General features: G+C 40.7%; 1 protein-coding gene across 1 annotated transcript in view; it reads right to left on the bottom strand.

Annotated features, from left to right (window-relative positions):
* Positions 1-24,159, bottom strand: part of FHIT (fragile histidine triad diadenosine triphosphatase) — a 1,229,373-nt gene that overhangs the window by 1,181,143 nt on the left and 24,071 nt on the right. Inside the window, exon 2 of the mRNA XM_087824669.1 lies at positions 18,515-18,562. The gene's annotated coding sequence lies outside the window, so the exon portion shown is untranslated. The remainder of the gene's footprint in view (positions 1-18,514; positions 18,563-24,159) is intronic.

Here is a 24,159-nt window from a genome sequence, read left to right on the forward strand (position 1 = left end):
TGCAACATGGGTGACTAATCTACGTTCCCAAAGCAGTGGACTTTTGACATCCCTTGGAACTAAACAGATAACGCAAAGGCCAAGGTCTCTTTTCATCTCTGTATAAGCCAAGTGTAGTTGACAAATACCAGTATCTCAGAGTGTTCAACAAAGTGACTGGCGGGCAATAAATGCATAGATAAGTGAGGAGTGTAGAGATGGAAAGACTGACCTGAGTTTTAGATTTCCTTGAGTCTCAGGGCACCCATACCCAAGGACTGAAGCTCCCACCTGAACAGCTATCTCCAGAGTTTGAGCCACTGAGCCCATGGTGACAAGAACAAATATGCTTGGACCCATCAAACAATATCAGCAACTCACGCCCCACCGATGGTAGGTCAGGGCTGCAGTCATCTTATTCCAAAGACAGCATAACAACTTACGCAGGTGTCCAGGCCAGATGTCACTCTGCTGCAGGGGGTGCTACCATGTGAGTCATACAAAGAAGTGAACACCTCGGGAAACACAGAGTTCTGAGACATCAGCTTGATCTCTTCCTTCAATTAACACATTTTCTAATGGATGTTCTACTGTAATGACTTATTATTCTTAGAGGCCACATATCCTGAAATTATTCTACTTTTTGAGAACAAACATTAAAGATTTATATCTTATAAAAAAAAATTTTCCAGTTCACTTAAGAATCTGTAATATCTACTTCAAGGTTGACTTGAAAGTTGATTTCACAGCTTATTCCAACTAGATGTCTTCTTCAACTTTCTACATATCATCTAACCAGTTCTATTCTCACTGACTCAGGAGCATGTTCAAATAGACTCAGAAGGACAGACATGATGCTGATGAAGCCTAATCTTCAGGCCTCCTCCTGATGCAGGGCCCCAGCAGTGCTGGGAGACAGTGGGCATCGGGGTCTAGGTGGGAGGAGGCACCAAGAAGCTTTTCTATGTAAGCATTTCTGATAAAGAGATGGTGAAAGAAAGAGAACTGAATCATTGAAATAAATACTAACTTTTATATCTAATTTTGTAGTCATCTTTTTTTTTCTTCTTTCTTAAAGAGGGACCCCTCCTGAATTTTGTAAGTGTCTGACAAAACCTGAATCTGCCCTGATGCAGGCAAAGATGTGGAAAAGTGCTTCTCTAGTTTGCACTCTCCGTTGCTCAAGTATTCACTCTATAGTCTTTAAAAATAAAAAGGAACGGTGGGGGTAGGAAAAAGTGATTTTAAATGTACATAGTTAAGATTGCTGATTTCACTAAGTATTTTCCAAGACCAAAATTTAAATAAAATAAGACCTGCAGAACTTTTGGCTCTCCGACATTTCTGCCCAACAACCTAAAACTTTCAGATGGATGGGACATCTGGGTTCTGAGGAGGATTGTGTGTTATTACTGCTCTCCACAATATCAGGCCTAAGTGGGGGTTTTATGTTTAGACTAGTGAACATAAAAAGCAAACATTTCTCACATGACTGATACAGCTACCTTTAAGAAAACAACCCTGGTCAAAAATTATTAGGAAACAGATCAGCAGCCCCACTGGACTCTGAAGCAATGCAATTAGGTAGTCAACACTACATTTTGTCAAAAAACTCTGACAACCTAATAACCAGATTGTCATCAGACAGACACTGAAAAATGATATAGCGTTTATTTCAGCATTAAAATACCACTGCTACCTGGGGTTTTTTGTCTTGCAAAAATAAATATCTGTCAGAGATGCATCCCATTGGTCTGGATGGTGTTGAAATGCGTCAGTTCCACTTGAGGGATGGAGTAGGGGGCTTTGTTTTTAAGCTTAAGAAAGAATATTTCTAAGGACAGCCTACTTGATTTTAGTCATTAAAACCCTATGTGTTAAAAGGAAAATTATAAAAGGGAATGATTATAACAACACTAACTGGCATTCATCAAGCATGTAGGTTGTGCCAGGCACTGTGTTCAGTTCTCTATGTTACTGGCCTCCTCCCAACAACCATCAGTGAGCCGTGCTGTTATGAATGTTACTCACATTTTCAGAGGAGGAAAGAAGGCTTTCAGAGGCTAAGGAGCCCACCTGCACATCCAAAATATAGCAACCCCATGTTCTCAGCCGCTGCAATACGCTGCTAAGAAGAGGGTTTAATATGCTGCTAAGAAAAGAGTTTAATTTGGTTTTGATGGAGGTGCAGGGAGGAGGTTGGTGTGAAAGATGTTTTCTTCATTGTATAGTCAGCCTCCCAGAACAGGGTAAGCAAGTGTGCAGTCAGACCTGAAAGCCAAATCCTGTGTACAGTATGACACTGGAAGAGAAAATGCTATAGATTCCTCACACACATATGCAATTAAATACAAAAAGATAGAAATATGAAGATATAGCCTTAGGTTTAAAAATACTTTCACTTCCATTTAATTAGTCAATTATAAGAAGTTACCCACTAACCTGTACAAGAAAAAACCTCAGGGAGTACATTTCAAAGATGACCTTTAGAACCCCAATATCCAAAAATCTTATAGTTTTATCTGTTAGGATATAAATGAGTTATCCTGTGTAAATCACTGTCAAATTTGCAAATACAAATGGTGTGGCTGAACTGGTCAGTAATAATTTAATGACACCAATTTTTTTCGTCCAAAATACATAAAAATATTCCAGACTACTTAAATGCCTAGTCAACAAACTCAGTATTACAATTGCAAGGCACTATGAAGTTTTCAAAATATTTTCCCATCCAATGATTTCATTTGATACCCATAAGCCTACATTATTTCTTAAAATTAAACACACACACAAAAAAAAAAATTCCAAATTTACAGACATAATGTTCAACAAAAGATGCCACACACAAAGAGATTATCTGTATGCATTTATATAAAATTCAGAAGCATGGCAAAACCAATTTGTGATGTTAGAGTCGAGAAAGTGGTGGCCTCGGCTGGGATCAGAGCAGTGACTAGAAGATGGCAAGAGAGTGTCATGCTCTATATTTCATTAGGGATGCAGGTTCTTGGCAGGTGGTCACTTTGTGAAAATTCCGAAAGATGCACACTTTGAATAGGCAAGTGTACAAATCCTGTGAATATGTTATACTTCCATTAAAGGTTGGCATGGAACAATCATTATCTTACTTCAGCAATTTGTAGCTAGAGAGAGAAGGAAATATACACTGGGCAAGAGGTGGGCAACCTGGAAACACAGAGAAGTTTGACTTTGCAAACTACTGAGCTGCTGACTGTCTTAGGAGAACCTTTTAGCATTCTTCCCTCACAGCCTCAAACAATTCACGCAGCAATTCACTATATTAATTCCTGTAATGAAAGTGCAAGGAGGCTTGCGGTCAATCACAATTGGTGCCTACAGATTCCAGAAAATGTTAGCTGGAATTGAGGTCTCTGGTGGCTCAGTGAGCAACTTAGAGCAATGTAGTGAGCTTCACAGTGACAGCTCGTTAACAGTTGTATTTAAGATGTAAACACTTGATACATTTTTAGAAACACCAGTGCTAATTACGTGCCTTTCACTTTACCAGAATCAGAAGATAATATGTTAAATAGATTTTTTACTTTTTCCTGCTCAACAATCAATATATTAAATAGTAAGTTAAATCTGTATTGTTTTCTGTTTCCATAAATACGAAATGTGAAGTCAATGGGAATCCTACTTCCATTTCTCTATCAGTTTCCACTGTTTCAGGGAGCACAGTTTTAAACTGTTTTGTATGTCTTCCAAGACTAAGTACTGAAGGTATGTGTGTATAGCTGCCTAGATATAACTGATGCTATTTCAAAAAATAACAGCTGCTTTGGTCACAAAAAGTACCACACAATGTATGGATTGGTTCAACTGCCATATTTTTACTTAACACTAGACCACAAGAACTATGGGGCAGGGACCTTACAGGAAGAGCATTGGAACTGATTTACTGAATGATTTACTTCACCAATCTCGATGCCAAGTGGAGGACAGTTAATGATAGTTGGCATATTAGGCCTGAGTTTCTTTAAGTTACCAACATAATGTTTTTATAAGATACATGCATTTCAATTAAGTTTACCTCCATTTATGCAAAAGTTTGGGTTATTTCCCCTTGCTCATACCAAATATAAGAAAAGTGGGCATTATTAAGTTAAAGTGATATTCTTAGCTTTACGAGACACCTACAGGGGATACCACAGCCTAAATTATCTCAAAGCAATTAATTGTTCTTTGTCAACAGAAGGAAGAATCTGTCCCCCAAAATAGATAAAACCCAAGTAATGGCCAAGAATAGCAATAACAGTAACACTATTTACTCTTTTTTCTGTCTCTTGCTCATCCACTATTAGGAGGCTATAGCAAATAAATAAACAAATACATTCTGTGGAAATAACAATGTTTATCTCTACAAAAAGTATAAAAAATTACTTTGTATAGCAATAACCTCTCCACTACACTTAGGAAAAGATGTTATAACAGACCTTTAGGACCAGGCGTTCCTCCCAGTACTTTGAGAAAGCATCCCATCAAATACACTGAGGGACTGGCGAAAAACCATCTGAATCAAACACTGGGTGGGAAGCAGCCCAAGATGTCACATTACCAGCAAGTTTCATTTAATTCCACCATCATGGGCTGCTCTTACTCCTCTGGGTTTCCTCTCTTGGCTCCACCTGACAACAGACCAAAACACCCTACCAAGTAGTCCAGTGCTAGCCAGCCCCTGCGTCCTGCCACATCAGGCCACTGAAGATTGCAATAAGGTGTTCTCTGTCCTAGCCTATTGCTATTTCAGAGAAAAATCTCTCTTTGTTTTGATGATTTGTCCCGTCCCTTAAGGAAAAAATGGGTCAGGAGCAGACTCAGGTGCTATTTTTGGTACATGAAATAAATATTTATTCTATTACATTTCTATTCTGTCACTGTATGGTTAGATGTTGCACTATGCACTCTGCCTGCTTTCGATACCATGTTTACTTTACACACTCTGACCAGCATTTAATGAAGAAGGAACCCTGTGGCTACATGCTTCACAGTTGTTCCAAATTTGATAGGAAGAGGAATCGCTTTCTCTAAACTGTGACCATTAACTCAAAGAGAAAAAGTCAGGCTTGGCAGGAATCATCTGTAACACCAGTGAATCACAAGTCTGTAGGGTGAAGGAGGTGACCACCTATGAAGATTTAAAAGGTGCTCTCCCCACCCTGAATGATTATCTTCCTATGAGACAAAACTCAGTATTCCACAGTGAAAGCTTGGAATGCAAATACACCCAGGTAAGTTGGTCTAAAACTTCAACCACTCACATACCTCTTTCGTGATTCTTATATCTGTGAACCAATGTTCTATCAATACAATATTTTCTTTTAATCAACTCAATTTTGCCAACCTAAATTAATATGTAGAATTAATTATCTTTGGAAAGAAAAGTTCATATTACCATTGTAAATATCAAATATCATTTTTATTTAGCCAATATTGTTTGCCATATACTAAAGGAAACAAAAAATTAATGTGACTAACCAAAAAAACGGTTCAGTCACATACTATGTAAGATCACAAGATGGGCCACATGAAACACTGCAATAAATTGTAAGTTTAAATTTACACTAAAGAGTAAATGAGTGATATCAGAATTCTCAACACCCCTCCATCCTGTCCTTTCAGTGAAGGAGGAGGGACCACTAAAAAGTGGTAGGAAAGGCACAGAACCTGAAGGAGCATGTGTGAAGGCTGGGTGCTTGGGGCAAGGTGGGGTGGATGTCACAAGCTCTGGGAAGTAAGGGTACAAAAGAGCAGCTGTTGCCCACCTCACAGTGATTCATATCTGGGGCTGCCCCTGCATGTATGTCATAAAGTCCGCTGTTGGATATGAAGGTCTTTCCTCCGCTTCTACGCACCATCTCTTTTACACATACTCATCTGAGCTCACAAATTACTTATCACAAAGAAATCACACGCTGTTAATAGGCCTCCTTGCTGTGGCTGACGGGGCAGAACAAATAGCAGACCCTGTCCTGAGACCAAGTTTCTGGAATGCTGACAGGGGTTCCCAATGGGAGGAGACACGTTACCTAGAGGTTCTGCTGCTTCTTGCCACACTCACCACTAAGTGCTGTATGTTCTGGCTCTCCCTGGATAGCCTCCTCTCCAATCAGATTCTCAATTCTCTGATCCTTTCCATTGCTCTACCACCTAGCTCTCAGCAAAAAAGGTACTCAATTTATAGAAAAAGTGAGTGAGTGAATCTGAATGAATCAACCTAAATAAAAACAGATTAGCTTTGCAGAAAGGAGCTCCTGTGGGCCTGCAGCATGCACCCAAATTATCTCAACACCATCCAAAGTTTTATCAAGGAACACAGCACAAAACCCACCAGTATCACCCTGCCTTTGCAGGGAAATGACAAGTTCTCCTTCCCTTGCCCTAGGTGGACAAAGATCTGCTGCATTCTCTGTTTTAAAGTACCTCCTTCTTACAACTGTGCAATCTTGGTCAAGTTACTTAACCTCTCTGAACTTCCATTCTCTTATCTGTTAAATTCTGAAGAATATCTGCCCCATAAACTGTGATAAAGGTTAAGTGAGAGAATTTTAAAAAGTGACTACCACATTGCCTGGAGCATACCATAAGCTAAAGATGCTGGGTGTCTTCTGGACCAGATCACAATAGCATGCTAAACATCAATGGCATCGTGGTATCAGAGTTTTTAATGCTTGCAGAGAGAATGGAGCAGGTTAGCAGGTCCCAGTGGCATGGGTGGACAGTGTCACGTGCAAACAGTTCTTCATAAATGCATCTTTACTAATGTATCCTGGGTTGATGGTGACCACAATTCATCCCCATTTTGAAGCCCCCTGCATTTTCACTTCTTTTGCACTCTGAATCTCCTACACTTGTAATGCCCACAGTTTCCCTCATTTCTAAATGAGTAGGATGAGCACTGCAGCCACAGGAAGGGAAGTTTAGGATCTGATGCCTGTAGTATTTTTCAGACAGAAAACACCCTCCAATGCCTCTACCGAGGAGATGGTAAACTACTCTGACATCTCAGCTGTTGCCCCTCCGAGCAGATTCACACACCTCTCGGCTAACACTGCCGCTGGGCAGGCATCTGATCATGTTTACAGTTATTCATTATGACTGGCTATACACAGATAGTGCCTTAGGTGTCAAACCAAATGGCCTTGTAGACCCCTAGTCCAAGACAGCCGGAAGATACAGACACACATTAAATAAGACACAGGCAGGAAAATCACACTCACTTGCTAGAGATGGAGAAAGCAGACCTGCTAAGATCCTCCAGAGCTCCATCATGGGGACGCCCACAGAAAGCAGAGTGGGATCAAAAACCCGAGGTGCTTCAGGGTCAGAGAGCTTGCCGGAACAGCTTCGGTAAGTGTTTGCCAGCAAATATGCCAGAGAGAAAAAGATGAACTTTTCCTCATCCTGAACCAGAAGGACCAGTACGCATTCTAACTGCATGGCACTTTCCTGACTCTGAGGTAGTGCACATCCACTAGGACTCCACTCACCTCTCTGTGCAAGAATCTCTCCAAGAACACAAAGTAGGGAGGTGCCCTTCGCCATCTGCAATCATCTAAACGGAGAGTCATGGAGGGACGAAGGAGACAATGACCTGAAGAGATGGCCCCCAGTCCTTAGAACCCACTATAATGAATACTGTGTTTAAACAAGGGGAACTTAGGCACAGTCACATCATTGGGCATGAGTCTAAGAACTCTTGAAAGGCCGCACACTTCCCCACTGACACAGCTGTATCGAAAAACCAACCCGTGGCTCTAAGGGAAATGAGAAAACACACTGGAGATTTCTAGCGTGGCAGCCAATCTTCATTTTTGTCATCCCTCAATTCTCAGCTCAAGTATAAACAGACTTTTCCCCTGAAGTAGGAAAAGTATTAAGCAGGCAGGACGCTCTCTGAGTTCTGTGCAGCATATGTTCATAAGCTTTCCTTTTGTGGCGTTTACGGACTCATCCCGGAGTAGGGTTAAGCCGGAGCAAAGCAATTTGGCATGCTTGCGATTGCTTTATCAGGGAAGCAAGTGCAGTCTGCAGGGGCCACCGTGACCTGAGCGGCAAGGAGGCTTCCTGGAACCCTGAGGGGGATGCTGATTATTTTCCTTACAGGGATGCTCAAGCTGAGCCATCCTCCTGGCAAAACAGTAAATGAGCTTCATGCAAATTATCCTCAGGAAAGTGGTGGCCCAGCGGACAAGAGTGATCATTATCACGCAGACATAATTTCTGACCACCTTCAACAATCACTCTGCAGTATCTGCACTGCTACAGAACCTCGGGGTCAGCATTTCAATCCATTCCAGCCCAAGGACCACATCAGTGCAGAAGAGCTCCAGGTCTGTGCACCCAACTTCTCTATGCTACAGGCACACCACAGAATACAGCGCGCCGCTAATGATGACGTGTTCATGATACAATGTTAAATAGAAAAGAGTGCATGCCATTTTTAAATAACGGTTTAATTAAATTTGTTGAGGTCACATTAGTTAATAAAATAATATAGGTTTCAAGTGTACAATTCTATACATCTTCTGTATATTGCATTGTGTGTTTACCACCCAAAGTCAAATCTTCTTCTGTCACCATATATATGACCCCTCTTTACCTTTTACTGCACCCCCAATCCCCTTTCCCTCTGGTGTGATTCAAACAAAACCATATCTGCATAGAGAAGTGATTAGAAAAAAATATCCCAAAATGCCATAGGTGGTCATCTCTGGACAGTAGGTTTATGAACAACTTCTGTTTTCTTCTCATTTGTTTCCTAAATATTCTAAAATGCAAATGAATTACTTTTGTAACTCCAATAAAGTAATTATAAAGTGATTTAAAGATACAGACTGGCATTTACAAAAGGGTTTTTCTCATCTGCAAAACAAAGAATCATTCTATTAACATAATATAAATGACCTGCAGCAGAGAAAGAACTACTACATATCTCATATTCAACTCTGTTAATCACCATCACTAACTTCTTAAGTACCTGCTGTATGCAGTGCCCTGCAGTAGCCATCAGTACTCAACTGAATAATTAAGGTAGTAACTAAGTTTTCACATCACTGGGATTCTACCAGTGTTATTAAAGTTGGAGAACCTGAAAAGCATTTAACAAGGGTGTTAATCCACCTGCCCTATATTCCACCTTCTCATAGACTCTCCCCTAATGCTGCTGAGCAGGACTGAGTAGAATTAAGTAGGCAGCCAGCCAGGTAGACCCTGTGCCCAGGCCACAGCTAATTCCAACAAGGGTGGGCACCTGACTTACATCAAGCAATTCAGATACATTCCCTCAGAGCAGGGGAATTGGACTGTGGTAATTCCTGTTCGTCTCTAATGACCCCTTGAATGGGGCAGAGCTGCAGGGGCAGTCACAGTGGGCCTGGCTACGCAGTGCAGAGCAGAATGCAGGGAGAAGCAGTGGTGAGAAGCTGTGTTCCCGAGACTGCACTTTAGGAGACACTGAGAGAGAGTGTGGAGCAGATATGTTTATCCATTGACCTGTCCTGCTCGTGTTAGCTATTGAGAGCCAACCACTTCCTGGTCCAATGCCTCAGGAGGCTGTGGGTCCAACCTGCTCTCAGATCAGTACAGGCGTATCTCATTTTATTGCACTGCACAGGAGGTGCATTTTTTATAAATTGAAGGCAAAACCCTCCACCAGCAAAAAGATTTATGGCTTGTTTTTTTGTGATACTCACTTTTTTGCGGTGGTCTGGAACCAAACCCACAGCATAAGCTGCCCTGGTCTTATAGCAGGTGCCCCATCTTTTGTTGTTTCTGTTGTTGTTTGTTTTGTTTTGTTTCTTAAAAACAAATCATTCCTAACTAAGACGTAGTTACAAGGGTCAAAACTATGAACCTTCATTCCCCATTCTTCATGGCTGATTCCCCTCTCTTGACCTTCCTTCCGATCTCAGCTAAACTGTTAACTCAAATAAGCCCTCCCAGACCACCCCATATGAGGAGGTCTACTCCGTCAGCATCATTTCCTGAATAGGACTTACCATAACTTTTATTTATATATGCATTGCTTGTTGAACAGTTTTGATCTGTCTCCTCCCTAGAATATAAAGCTATCAGCAGGGCCCATGTTGCTTGTACCTCATACAGCATATTACAGGATGTTAATGGTGCTGAGTGGATCAGTTAGTCAAGTATGCAAGTACGTATTCATTCGATATACAAATAATCACTGAGCACTTAATATTTGCAAGACTGGGTCCTTTTTCCATGTGGAACTAATGATTCGAAGGACATTAGGTATATATGCAAACATAGGAAACATTCACCCAGCAGACAGGGCTGAGGGCCTATCCAACAGCCATCCCCTCTTCTGCCTTACAGGTGAAAACCCCAATTTTATTGTGGCATACTCCCTCCACAAAGCCATGCGCCCAGGGAGGGGCAAACCCTAACTAGTTTACACCACAGAATGCTCAGATGGCCATCCCTTTAGCTCCTCGGGCCGCCAGGCAGGAACAGGGCCAGGGCAGCCAGGGCTCCCCCAACCACACCCCCAAAGCATACACACCAGCCACCTCCAGCTATGATATGAACCACCTCTTCCGTTTACTTAATGTGCTGACCAAATGTTATCATTTTCCGTGTGTACCAAGACAAGAACAAACTTAAGTTGAAGAGCACCAATCTAAGCCAATTAAAGTAATCCCATCCTGGATGCCAACTGTCTCATATAGGAAGGAGTATGTAGCTGCAATCGGTGCAATGGGACCAGAGGAGAAGCCTGCCCGAGAGGGTATGGGAGAGATCCCTTGCTCTTAAAAGTGACACACAAGAACAGACAGCCTCTTATGCCAGTGGATGCTGCCATATGTGCAGGTAGATCCCCAAAATGAAGCCACCATCTTAGAACCATGAAGGCAACCAATCTAAGGATCAAGTCAACACTCTGAAGCTGGCAGAGGGAAAAGAGCAAGAAATGGAAACTTTAAGGACATCGTTGGGCCACTAAATCACCAAAACCTAGAGCTGCCCCCCTCAGAATGTCTTGCTCCTTGAGTTAATTCATTTTCCTTATTTTAATGGGTTGTACTTTGCGTTCAAATGTGGTAGAGAAATTCACAAAATAATTGACAATGCTTAGCAATCTGTCAGCAGCTTAGTGCTCAAAATCCTCTCCCTGCTACACAGTGACGACCATCAAAGACACCCTGGTAGGTCCCCAGTTGCCTGGCACCAGGGAAACATGGACTGAGGCTGGATTCCAGCCATTCAGAGCCAGGGTTCTATAATGCCTTCCCATCAATCATGACATCCATGGTGCTCAGCAGGGAGACAGAGAGAGTGGGAAGCTTTTTTTTTAAATTCCTTTATTGTTTAAACCATTTTGAATTGACTTTTTTATTATTTGCAGCCAAAAGCATCTTCACTGATAAATCTATCTTCACATAATTAGCAGCAAATTTATGTGACCTCCTTCAAGCAAAAGACTCAGGAGAAAATGACAGAGATTCGTAATTCTTTTCACATTCCTCCAAATCTTCAAATGATGGGTTTTAAGTGAATTTTCCCCCAAAAGTTAGACAATCAAGACGCCAGGAAAAGAATTAAGCATGTGATTATCTGACACTCTCTCCATCATGAAAGTCATAAAGCACCCAAGAATACTGATGCACCACCTTGTCTCAGTGGCAAATTTGGGGCAGCATAATCTAAAAATATCAATTTGTATTTTTGGTTATCCCTTTTGTGTATATTTTTCCCTTTCTTATCTCAAGAACTTCAACAGAGTTGCATTCCCTTTGTTTCAGGGGCCTGTCCAGAAGCTGAAGACAATCTCTAACCCCTCCAAATCTGGCCTCCACTAAAGATTTTTCTTTCAAAAGCCTAAATTCATAGAAGGACACATGCTAGACACTAGCAGAAAGAACAGAAACAAAAACAAGTTTGAGCTGTTTCGTTTTGTTTAAACTGTTTTGTTTCCTTTGATCTTGTTTAGGTGGAACTGGGCTTTCCTGATATTGGGAGAAGCTGGAGGTTTTCTAGTTCCTTAAAGAAGTGGAAAGTGGCACCTTGCTACCTGGCAGAACTCTAGTAAAGTGGCAGGACTTTTTATGGGGATGGTGAGGGAATGCTGAGAAAATGAATATTGGGGTCTTGAAAGCAAACAAAATCCCATCTTCCTTTGCATAGACACAGCAGGGCCATCCAACATTGCATGGACAAGGAGCCTCTAAGTGGCCAGCATGGACTAAGGCTCAGAGGGCCTTTTCCTGAATGTTCTGTGCTATGGCAGACCAGCAGCACTTCTGATCAATGACACTAGTGAGTATTAACCCCCAAAGCCACTGAGATGGAACTTCCCAACATTTACAGAAAATATATAATAACATGTATGCATGCATACAGGATTAAAAGCCATGCATGCAACAGTCACAACAATTTTTCATATTAAACCTTTAAATCTGAATGCAAAATCAGTTTGCACTTTTAACTGGCATGACATGACATGAGCTCCCAAAGGATACCACACTAAGGCCAAGTTCCCACTAGTTATTCAATATATTCCTGCAAGTCCTGCTACCTAAAAAAGGACCATTAACTGTTAGGTAGACAGTTCCATAGCAGGTGAACATTACTGAATATTTTCAAAACATTCAAGTAAAAGGTGATAACAGAATGCTTTTAATTCTCTCTAAATAATGCCACACCCATTCATAAGAAATTACATTATTGCCCTCAATGTGCTAGGAATTAATGACGACTGAATATAAGGAAGTGCCCTATGTGGGTGGCACTTTAAATAATTGATATTCCCAAATAATACAAAAGCATTTTCAAGTCACAGATGGGATATGAAGTGAAAATGTTCTTGGAGGAAATTTCTAATAATACCGACTTCAGAGGGTGCTGGGAAACTCTATTAACACCAAAGGAACAGTTTTAGATCTTCAAATAAAAAGACTATAGAAATGCAAAGTATTATTATTATAGTTGTGAAATAATTTCACACCTAGGGATGAGAAAACCCCAGGCCAAATTTTACGGCTTCTCTCCTGCCTGATAAACAAGAAATGCCACAAGCATGGGGGGAAGTAGAGGAGGGAAATCAAACAGGACAAAGACATCAAAGGTTCTCTCTTTTACTTGAGCTGTATTCCCCCTAGATGTCATTTTAGGGGGCTCTCAGGGGGAAAATTAGTTCCTTTAAGGTCAGGGTTAAGTACAGGGACAATGTTCTCACTGTTTTTATACCAGCTAAACTGGAAAAAATAACTATGTCCACTTCTATGGGGCACAGTTCTTCCCAAAGCATTGACAAACTTAAAAATGTCCAGACAAACCATTACCTGAATCACCCACAACTGTGAGCTCACCTAGGAGGTCAAAAGCTGCTGCTTTAAAGGACACCAGGATCTCTGCTCGGCTACTGACAGCACTATGTAGGACTGTCATTTGCTGCTGTTGATGGCGGTGGCAGTGAGGATGGTGGTGGTGAGGAGGTGATAATGGTAACTATGGTACTGACAGGGTGTAAAATAGAAGTTTTCAAACCCTGCTGATCAATGGAATGACCTGTGGAGCTTTTTAAACTATAGACTCTTGGTCCCCATCTCAAAATCTACTGACTTTGAATCTCTACAGATAGAACTCAAGTTTTAGTTTGGTTTGGTTTTTGTTTTGTTTTTTAATGTAGCCATTGGGATAACAACTGAAGTGGCAGTGTTTGTAAATAATGTCATAATTAAGAATTCAGGCTCTGTAGACAGACTAGCTAGAGACTAATCCCAATTCTAACACTTATTAGTGTGACTCTGGGAAAAATACTTAGCCTTAAGTTCCACATCCATCAAATAGAAATGCTATTACTACCTAACCTCATAAGGTAGATGCCTAGGAAAGTAAGTGAACTTTTAAAAGCATGTTAAGTTAATTCCAAGGATTACAAAAAGTTACATGTTAAAGAAAATATTGCCAACCAGGCCAACATGATGTAAATATTACATATGGATTTAAACGAAAATTGTGATATAATCATGTGATTATGTTAGGAGGCTGTGAAAACCAGAAGTAGTACAACTGGGGAGTATAAAAGAGCTATTGCTAAAATGGATACATCAGGGGGAAAACAGGATAAGCACATTATTTAGAAATAGATAAACACCAGAAGTATGGGAGTTTAAAGTTGCCGATTCTGGGGAAGGGCTCAGGAGGAAGGGAGGAAGGGTAAAAGGAGGGGGAAGGTTGCAGTTTTTCAACATTTCCTTTCTAGAGCTGTTTTATTCATACAATGTTATGAATAAAATGTCATACACTGTTATGAATAAAACATGTTGCTTTGATAAAAATTAAAATGAATTTTAAAAGACAATTCAGAATGTGTATAATATTGGATATCTTTCTATACTAGGGTTAACAAAGTTTTTCAATTTACCAAAACTTGCTTTTTAAAAAGCTGATTAATATAATACCCCCACTGAGCTACCAAAAGGTCCAGTCCTTGAAAGTGAGCGATAAATACTGACTATGTCCCTGGCACACTGTAAATCTTAAAATGACATCTGTTGAACTGAACTAAGGCAGGAAGAAATATAAAGAAGTTCCTTTGTGCAATTAAGGTCACAGCAGGAAAGACACAGCACCTTCACCCGGGGTAACTGAGGTGAATTTCATGAAGGATGTGGGAAAGGTTAAGGGAAGCCAAGAGGGGCAGTCTAATACCTGGAGTTAGCAATAATAAAACCATCACCACCCAGTGTTAAAGGGGAAAAGGGACAGTTACCAGATGGTGGAAAGAGCTGTAGCTGCAGAAGAGAGGCCTCCACCCAAACTGTGGCCTCCTTAGAGGAACACAGCCACTGCCAACCAGGAATGCTCCAAGGAAGGTGGGGGATAATATCCCAACCTTGCCTTCTCACAGCTTCGACCAGTGCCTTCCACTGGCTAATGCAATGGAAAGCCAGAGAGCAAGGGGCCAGGGAATGCTGGTCGTAGAGGTTACCTCCTGGGGCTCAGAGCCTCTCAGAGGAGTGAGGAGAGGAGCAGGAGGCACCAATAAAAAATATCCAGCACAAGCACAGAGTTTGGTTTTTATTTTTGTTTTTTAATTTACCTTCCTTTCCTACTCAGCCTCAAAAACAAGCCCTTGGTTTTTCAATCTGATTAATAAATACTGTATACGTGGCATAATATTAATAACAATGCACTGATGTCATGCAGCACTTTATAATTTGCTAAGCACTTTTTCATACATTATCTTTATGCCATCCTCAAAACAGCCCTATGCAGTCGATAGGGCAAGGGTTATCCTGATGTTACAGCAGAGGATCCTGAAACCTTAAGAAGAGTTAGGTATGTCGCCCAGGTCACAAAGCAGGCAAGCAGCAGAGCCAAACTAAAAGGCATGTCTCCCAGCACTTCAGCGAAGGCTCTTCCCACATACAATACTGTGTGCTCTTTACTCACAGCAGGGCAAAACTGAGGTCCCTGTGAAAAACCAGCGTTGTTCCAGGCACTGCACAGGACACAGAAGTAGTCAACAAGCAAGACACCAGGGGAAACAGAGCAAACTCGCCCACTCCATTCTCAGGGAACCACAAGCAATTCCAGAGACCGAAGTAATTGAGTTTTCAATCACATTTTACACATCATTGGAAAAAAAGGTGTTCAGTAGGACAAGAAAATTGTTCAAACGGAGAATAAAAAGTCAGGGAAAAGTAGAAAAAGATTTAAAGGGCTTTGTTTTGGAATGCTGGGGTAAGAAGAAGGAAGCCTCAGAGACCAGGGCCCCAGAAACAGGAAAGGACGGCCTCTCTGCTTCCCCTCTCATTCCCAACTCCACCTCCACCTCCACACACATCCTTGGCAGCTCAGAGGAGCAGCCAAAAGTGATTTCCTTTTACCAAACACAGGAGTACTACAGAGTCCAGCCAGACAGCCCACTTTTGAATACTAATTGAGAATTCTGCACCTTTTGTAAGCTACTGCAAAATGCCCAGCTGCTTATTATACATGATGGGAGAAAGCAGTGCATGAATCTCCAAACATATCCCATTCATTCCAAATCTAGCTCCGTAATGTCTAAACTACTCTATCAGTTAGGATTCTACGCTATAAGCAACAGAAACCAATTAGCTAATTTAAGAAGGATAATTGGAAGGAAACTGGAGACTCAGTGAATCCAAGGCTGACTAGAAAATAAGGCTTGAAGATCATCAGTGGCCAAGACAGGCATGGAAGGGAAGAAATGGGAACAGCTACAGTGGTCACACAGAAGGTACTGTTAGGCGGAATGCCTTCAGGGGAAAAGGAGAACCCCTTAGCTCAAGATTCAAACGCACCCACTTAACCAAGCTGGTGGTCATGCACCCATCCCTAGGCTGAGTGTAGGCCCCTGAATAGGGCCCCTGGTTACAGTTCCACTGGTCTAATTACTACAAAAGGAAATAAAGGTGCTGTAAGGAAAGAAAAACAGACATCAGACAGCAGAAAAGGGGAGGGGAAGAAGTCCTCTGTACTTACCAAGGCTTTCTTCAAAAAATGCCCTAAGAATCTAATTAGCTAGCAGATCTCTAACTTCTTAAAGACCATATTAATTAGTAATTACCCACACACAGCCAAAAAAAAGTGTTTACCCTGATGCCTACAAAACTTCAACCTGACTTTTTACTTCAGAGGCCTCACTCTTCATATTACCTGATAGTTATCTTTTCATTTGATTCCTAAAGACAAAGCAGAGCTTGCACCTCTTAATAACAACATGCTCATTTTGGAAACATTATCCTGAAGCTTCCAAAAAACAGACTTCTCAAAATATCTAATAGATACATTCATAAGGATATTGGTATTGATGTTAATGATGATGACAGTGATATTAACAAGTATAGCAGCAGCTAACATCTAGTGAGTACTTATCATGGTCCAGGACCATATTCTAAGCCCTTGACATGTAATAATTCATTTAATCTCCACATGACCTTATTAGGAAAGCAATATTATTATCCCATTTTAAAAATTAGGAAACAGAGACATACAGGGGGTAAATAACTTGTCCATGGTCCAATAGCTAATAAAAAGCCAAGTCAGGAGGGAATCCATGTGTCTTCATAATACCAATTTAATGAAAATTTTCATTAAGAGTAGAGGAAATAGACTGTACCGGCGTGAAAAGCTCTCCAAAAGGAATGTGAGCGCCATACACATGCCTACCTAGAGATCTCACGGTTCTGAACATTGCCACCTCAACACTAACTCCAGTAATTTATGAGATTTTTTTTTTTTTCTAGAAGCTTTCAAGCACTGCTTTATTCCAAGATGTAGTTCAATGGTCCAGAAATATGTAAGTTATATGGCTAAAAATAAGGATTATCTACTTCTTAAGTTAGTTTTCTCTTCACTAGTGCCCAACCATTAGAGAAAAACTCCAAGCCAGCCAGCTTTATGAGCCAGAGTTTAGTCATTCCAAAGCAAATCCTTAAAACTGTGTTTACAGCTCATGTTTTGATGATTCAAAAGGGTTCTCTCCAATTTCCCTGTGAAATTCTTTTTTACCCTCAAAATAAACATTAAAAATTCAACCCCAGAAGTAGATTTGTCATAAAGTTAGGAATAACTTAAAGTATAAGGTAAATCAAAATGGCTTTTCAACTTTAACTAAAGTGGTCACAGTCATGATTACTATAATAAAAATGACATTAAAAAACCTGAAATTGTCAAAAACATAATTGATGATGAAAACAAAGGTAAAATTATGGCATATTTCACCCTGGCCACCAAAGACTCTTGATGAAACTGCAGCCCTATAATTCCCCAGAATGAATTCTTTAAATTAAAATACTTCATGCAGAACAGAAATTAAACAATGAATCAAAGAACAATGCTGTACAGCGGTATGCTTATAAATATACCTAGCAAAGAGGAAACAATTACATTTTTCCATGTAAAAACCAACTCCATTGTAATGCTTCACAGGAGGAGGCTGAGTAGATACTTTCCCCATTGCTGCGCACTTGGAAGTTCACTTCCTGTAACTCACTTGGGGCCCACCTTGACCCGGTGGAGTGAAATTAGCTACAGCAAACTGGCTGGCTTTCTCCTTTCTACAAACAAACTTCTCCACGAAACAGCACAAACTGACTTTCATGATAAATTTCACCCAACTCAATTGAAATGCCACTCTGTATTTTACTTTAAGTGCTTTATCTGGCCAGCTGGTTTTATTTAACGATTGACCAGCAATGGTATGAGTGCATTCATCTTCCATCTAGCATTAATCTTGGTAAACTTAGCTCCACTGAAACATCTTAACTGCTGAGAAGAAAGCAAAAGTCAGCAAGCATACAACTGGATTTGGGTACCCTCATCACATCATTGTATTTCCTCCCGCACTCTGCTAACTATGGCTCAGCGCTTTTGCCTCTGAGGGAGGACAAGCAGGTGGTTAAGGAAGTTGTCTCGTCAGCTATATCTTTAATCCAAGTGTTTAAATCTCCGAATAAAAGAAAAATCAATGTTTTAAAGGCAATGTTTGTCAAGGCCATGTAATAAATACACTTACCTTTACAGACTATTCTCAGTGGATTCCCTTCTTTGCTGAGCTTCAAAGCTACAAAGAGATAAAAATGAAAGCACTGAGTTATCTGTGTAAAACACCAAACGTTTTCTCTCCATATCTCTAAGTAGAATTTCCATATGCCAAGGTATGTGGTACTAGGCAAAGAAAGTGCTGATAAAACTCGTGCCTCATGCCTCCTGCACAAGAGGCCAATAAAAGACACAGTCAAAAACCGAAAACAGCACACGGAATTGAAGCACACAAACCCAGCCAGATCTACAGTCGCATCTTTTGGGGTGTGAACGCGACAGAACGGGATGTGCAAAGATGAAAATCAAATTAAACATTATGCAGCACACTCGATCTGACCGAGCATTTTGTTTTCTTATTTCTTTTAGTGTCCTCTTTCCTGCACACTCTATTTCCATTTCCCTGAAAAAGTTTTACTCAAGGAAGCCTATTCATTTATATGAGGGACGTGGTCCTCCTGGTCCAGACCTCACCACTGCCCCAGGAGCACAGCAGTCCCCCTACCCTATCCACAAGGGACAAGTCCCAAGACCCCCAGTGGATACCTGAAACCACGGAAGGTACTGAACCTTATATGTACTATATTTTCCCCTATACATACATACCTATGGTAAAGTTTAATTTGTAAATTAGGCATAGTAAGACATTAACAACAAAAACATAATAAAATGGTATAATTAGAGCAATATACTGTAATAAAATTTATGTGAATGTGGTCTCTCTCTCAGCAAACTAGCACAAATTTCTTTTTTCCTTTTTCAGAATTTCATAGAAGATTTGTTCTTACCACAGATCTTAGCAACCTAGTATCTGATTTTTTTCCTTTCCTTATTAAGTCGAGAACTTTCACCTTTTCACTAAAGAAAGCACTTTATGGCTTCTCTTTGGCATGTCCGAATTGCCAGCATCACTAACTAACCTCATGCTTTGGGGACATTACTGAGAAAAATAACAGTGACCTGACCACAAGCATGGTGATACCGTGACAACCATTCTGATAACCTAGACAGCTACTAACAGGTGGCGCGTATACAGCGTCGAGACACTGGACAAAGGGGATGATTTATATCCTGGGTGGGATGGCACAAGATTTCATAGTACTACTCAGAACAGTGTACAATTTAAAACTTATGAACTGTTTATTTAGGGAATTTTCCATTTAATGTTTTCAGACCGCTGTTGACAACAGGTTACCAAAAATACAGAAAGAGAAACCATGGAGAAGGGGGAACTACCGTATATGTGGGCAAGCTTACAGGTACAACCCCCCCTTCTCTAGGTAGCGTGTAGCCTTCTCTCAGTGGAGAGAAACTCACAAAACAGAGGAATCCAAACTTGGCATTTTAAATCAAATCTTGACAGATTAAATTAAGTTCCCTGTGACCAAAACATACTATGCACTGACCACACACAAGTCAACATGATAGGAGATGTGGTAAATCATAGTTGCCAAACAACAGTAATAACTTAAGGTTTCAAGGGGCTGTTTCTATAGCAGTACAGCATTACTTACCCAGTGACTCCATAGTCAAAAATAATTGGAATATGCCTCATTCTTGCCCAAGTCCCAACATTTTCAAAAGGTGTAGTAGTTGGGAATGGCCAACTAAACTACCCTCTGGTCTTTCCGTGGTTTTCTTTGTTTTTTTCCTTCAGTGTCCTAAGCAACTGCTTTAGCCCTTACTGGGCTATTTCCTTCTACATCCCCCTATCCCACAATGAACCCATTGGCACTGATGCATGACCACCACAGAGTAACGCCACACTTCTGGGCTGTGATGTGAATCTTGGAATATTAATGCAGGAGATAGGCCCCTCCATGGGACAGCATCAGAAATTTCTCCATCCCCAAGTTATATAAATTGCAGTCGAGTTGGGGAAACATAATTTGGGGAAGATCAAATAGTATAACATTACATTTTGTAAAATCCAACAAATTTATGACCTGACAACATAGAGACTGAGCTATATCCCTCTCCACTTCAAACACAGAAATGCTAGACAAAATGCAACCCCAAAGGAAAGGAAGGAGACCAATATGAAAAGATAATGATGTAAATTTTAGAGAACAAAAGACATCAAGAAATGGATTTTTTTTAAAAACTTTGCTATATGATGTTTATAAGAAACACATCTAAAACATAGAGAGTTTAAAAGGAAAAGATAGAAAAACATACATCAAGTAAACAGGAACCAAAAGAAATCTGATGGAAATAAGTTAGTATTAGGCAAAATGGAAGTTTGCAGTAATATAACAGGAATTTGCATTGGCTATCTATTGTTACATAACAAACTACCCAAGAATTTAATGACTTAAAAATAATAAATTATTATCTCTTATGGTTTCTATGACGTGGGAATTCTGACAGAAAACGACAAGCCAGCTTTTCTGTATGCTACAATGCCCAAGGCCTCATCTAGAAGACTTGAAAATTAGGGGCTGGAATCATCTGAAGGCCCATTCCCTCAAACGTCTGCCAGGTGTTGCTGAGGGTTAGCTGAGACCTTAGCTGGGGCCAGCAGCTGAAATACCTACATGTGGCCTCTCTGTGTAGCTTAAGTCTCATCACAACATGGCAGTGGGTTCCAAAGGCAAGAGTTCCCAGAGAAAGAGAGCCAGACAGAAGCTATATTCTTTATGACCTAGGCTTGAAAGACACACTGCCACCATTTACACAGCATGCCACTGGTCAGGACAGTCACAACCCTCCCCCCGCCCAGGTTCCAGGGAAGAGAAAAAGGCTCCATCTCTCAGTGGGAGGAGGGTCAGTCACACCACAGGAAGCACACATGGGAGTGGATGCATGTGTTGGTGCAATCTTTGGAATTTTCTTTGGAACATGCAATCTGCCACAGCGTTCATGTACACATGGAACATAAGCAAAAATGGACTACATGTTAGACCACGAAGACAGTCTAGACAAATAGCAAAACACAGATAATAAAGTTCTCTGATCACAGTACATTAAAGTTAGACATTGATTATGAAATGAGATTTTTTTTAAAATGTTTGAAAATTATAATCTTTATAGCAGTTTCCCTTTCTGAGTTGGGGTTGAACACGGCCATTGAATTAATGTCACTGTATGAGGGTCCACATCTAGAGTCAAAGATCACTAGTTTGGTTGTAATATATTGAATTTTACATGCCTTAGAGACATCTAAAAGAAATGTCCAGGGAGGAAGTTTGATATATATGTGTCTATAGCTCAGAGAGTAGGTTTTGGGTTGGTGAGTTCTCTCCAAGTACACAGTAACTGCACTTGTAAGTATAGATGTGCTGGCCCAGGGAGGCAGTACAAAGGAAAAGAGCCATGCATTGATCCTTGAGGAAGTTCACCATTTAACAGTTGTGTCAAGAAGGATGAATACCACACAGGAGAGAGACAAGTTGCCAGAGAAGTAAAACAAAAGCCTTAAGTGTCACAAAAAGGTCAAGTGATGTAAGTACTAAAAATGCCCAGTGCGAAGGTCATTGAGGAACTCAATGAGAACTGTTCTGTGGACTGACTGAGACAGAATTCAGTTTGGAGTTGATTAAGATATAAGAGGAAATCATCAAAATGAAGGCTGAGTAAGGACAATCAGAGACACGTCTGGGTATGAAGGGGAGGAAAGAGAATAACAACTGACGGAGGAAAAGGGGCTGAAAGGGGGTTTCTTTGTGTAGTTTGTAAACAGAAAATAACCTGAGCGTGTGTCAAGGTGCTGAGAGGATCCAGCTGAGACGACGAGGCTGCAAGCAGAAGAGTGGGAAAGGTACTTACTAAAGGTTCCCGGAAAGTCAAAAGGTAGTGGGACTGGTCTTAAAGCAGCTTTGGTCTCACCTTAATCATATAAGACCTGAGACAGGCACGCATACTATTGCCTTAAATTGTTACTTTCTCCTCTGTGTATGTTTTATCACCTTAATTAGTGTCTAAACTCTTTCAACCTATCACCTTTATGATTCAAACCAACCTCACCCTGCCCATTCATTGTGAGCCCCAGGTCCTAACCAGCACCAAAGAGTCACTCATTGAGTTTAGTCGTGTTGAATAAACAAGTACGAGTGGATTCTACAGTCCTTGTGTACATTTCTAGTGTGAACATTTGTCCTTGTTTGTGTGCCAGGTACCTGAAGTGAGAGCAGGTCAGGATCAGAAAACTCTGTTCCAGTGCCCAAAGTACCTACTTCTCTGGACAAATATCAATAAGAGTCACTCAAACTAGTACTTTCTTTCCCATGTTTGCCTTGACCTGAAAGTCCAAGAATCTAAACTTCTACAGGCCATGAAAACATTTTCACCTGTAACTACAGTGCATTATACCACTTGCCACTCCCCTCATGCCTAACTCATCCCCATTTTGTTCCAGAGCAGACCAGACTCTGTAACCTTCATATGACCTCCTTCAAGACATAGATTAGATTTAAATGAATTCAAATAGGTCTGGGCTTCAGCTCTCCTAAAAGACATAAACATGGAAGCAGAGCAGTAGAGGTCAATAATACACTGGTTTTTCCTGGTGGTTGTCCAGAAGACAGTCATCCAGAAAACGTTTTACCAACCTCAACCCCCTCACTCCATTATCCAGCCCCCAGCTCCCTTAAAAATCAGCCCGAATTTAAATCAACATCTTTCTCAAATATAGAAACCTCTTTTGATTGCCATTCATCTCCTCCCAATTGAAATCTATCCCTGGGAGCCATCCAACCTCACCTTACTTAAGGCAACATGACTGAGAACCAGGGATTCGCCTACATGGCTGCCTTCTCTGTGCTCTCACCTGACTTGACAGCCATATTCAGGGATTGGTTATTGATGCTTTAAGTCTAACAATTATCTACATACCTAGGAAAGAAGTCTGTTCACTCAGGAAGGAAAACAGGACACAGAATGAAGTCACTGAATATATTCAGCCCTCTTTTTTGGTTCTTATGCTATGGTCAGTGAGCTGTCAACTGCAGACAAATTATTACAGCATTCTTTCAAATGATAGCCAATTTTCAACTAAGAGAAGGCCCTTAAACCGTTTTCTACATATCAGTAAAAAACAGGCAGTTGAAAAATATAGCCCCGGTTAAACTACCTGATGATAAATGAATGCTTTAAACACATGGATCTGAGAATCTGCACACTGATTTAAACCCTCACAAGAGCAAGCAGCAAAGACCCCAAAAACCTGACCCTTCTCAGATATATTCCTAGAAGTTTTATCTCACTTTATAAGTACTCCTTATGGAGTACTGTCAGAATTTGTGAATCCGATGTACTTGGAGTTCAGAGGGGTGATCGGAATAATTCTTAGTTTTGTCATTCACCTGGAAAAGGGATTAATGTTGCCAGAGTGCAAGTGAAAGTCCTTCCTAGGCTTTAGTTCGACATAGACACAGAACACATCTGTCTTGTTCCTTATTGATCCACAGCCTCTGACACATAGATACACTGGATAAAATGTGCTTAATAAGGGAATATTGAAAGTTTGCATTACTATTAAAACGAAAAACTGGCTGAGAACTCTTAACCTAAGTTTTGTTTTTTATTTTTGTTCTTGTTTTCTTCCTTTTCTTATTTGTACCTTCAGCTTCCACAAGACATAAGGTCTCTGCCTATGGAAGCCTACAAGCCTGTAGCCTG

The sequence above is a fragment of the Miniopterus natalensis genome, chromosome 15, assembly GCF_054644295.1.
Source record: "Miniopterus natalensis isolate mMinNat1 chromosome 15, mMinNat1.hap1, whole genome shotgun sequence".
Taxonomy (NCBI): domain Eukaryota; kingdom Metazoa; phylum Chordata; class Mammalia; order Chiroptera; family Miniopteridae; genus Miniopterus; species Miniopterus natalensis.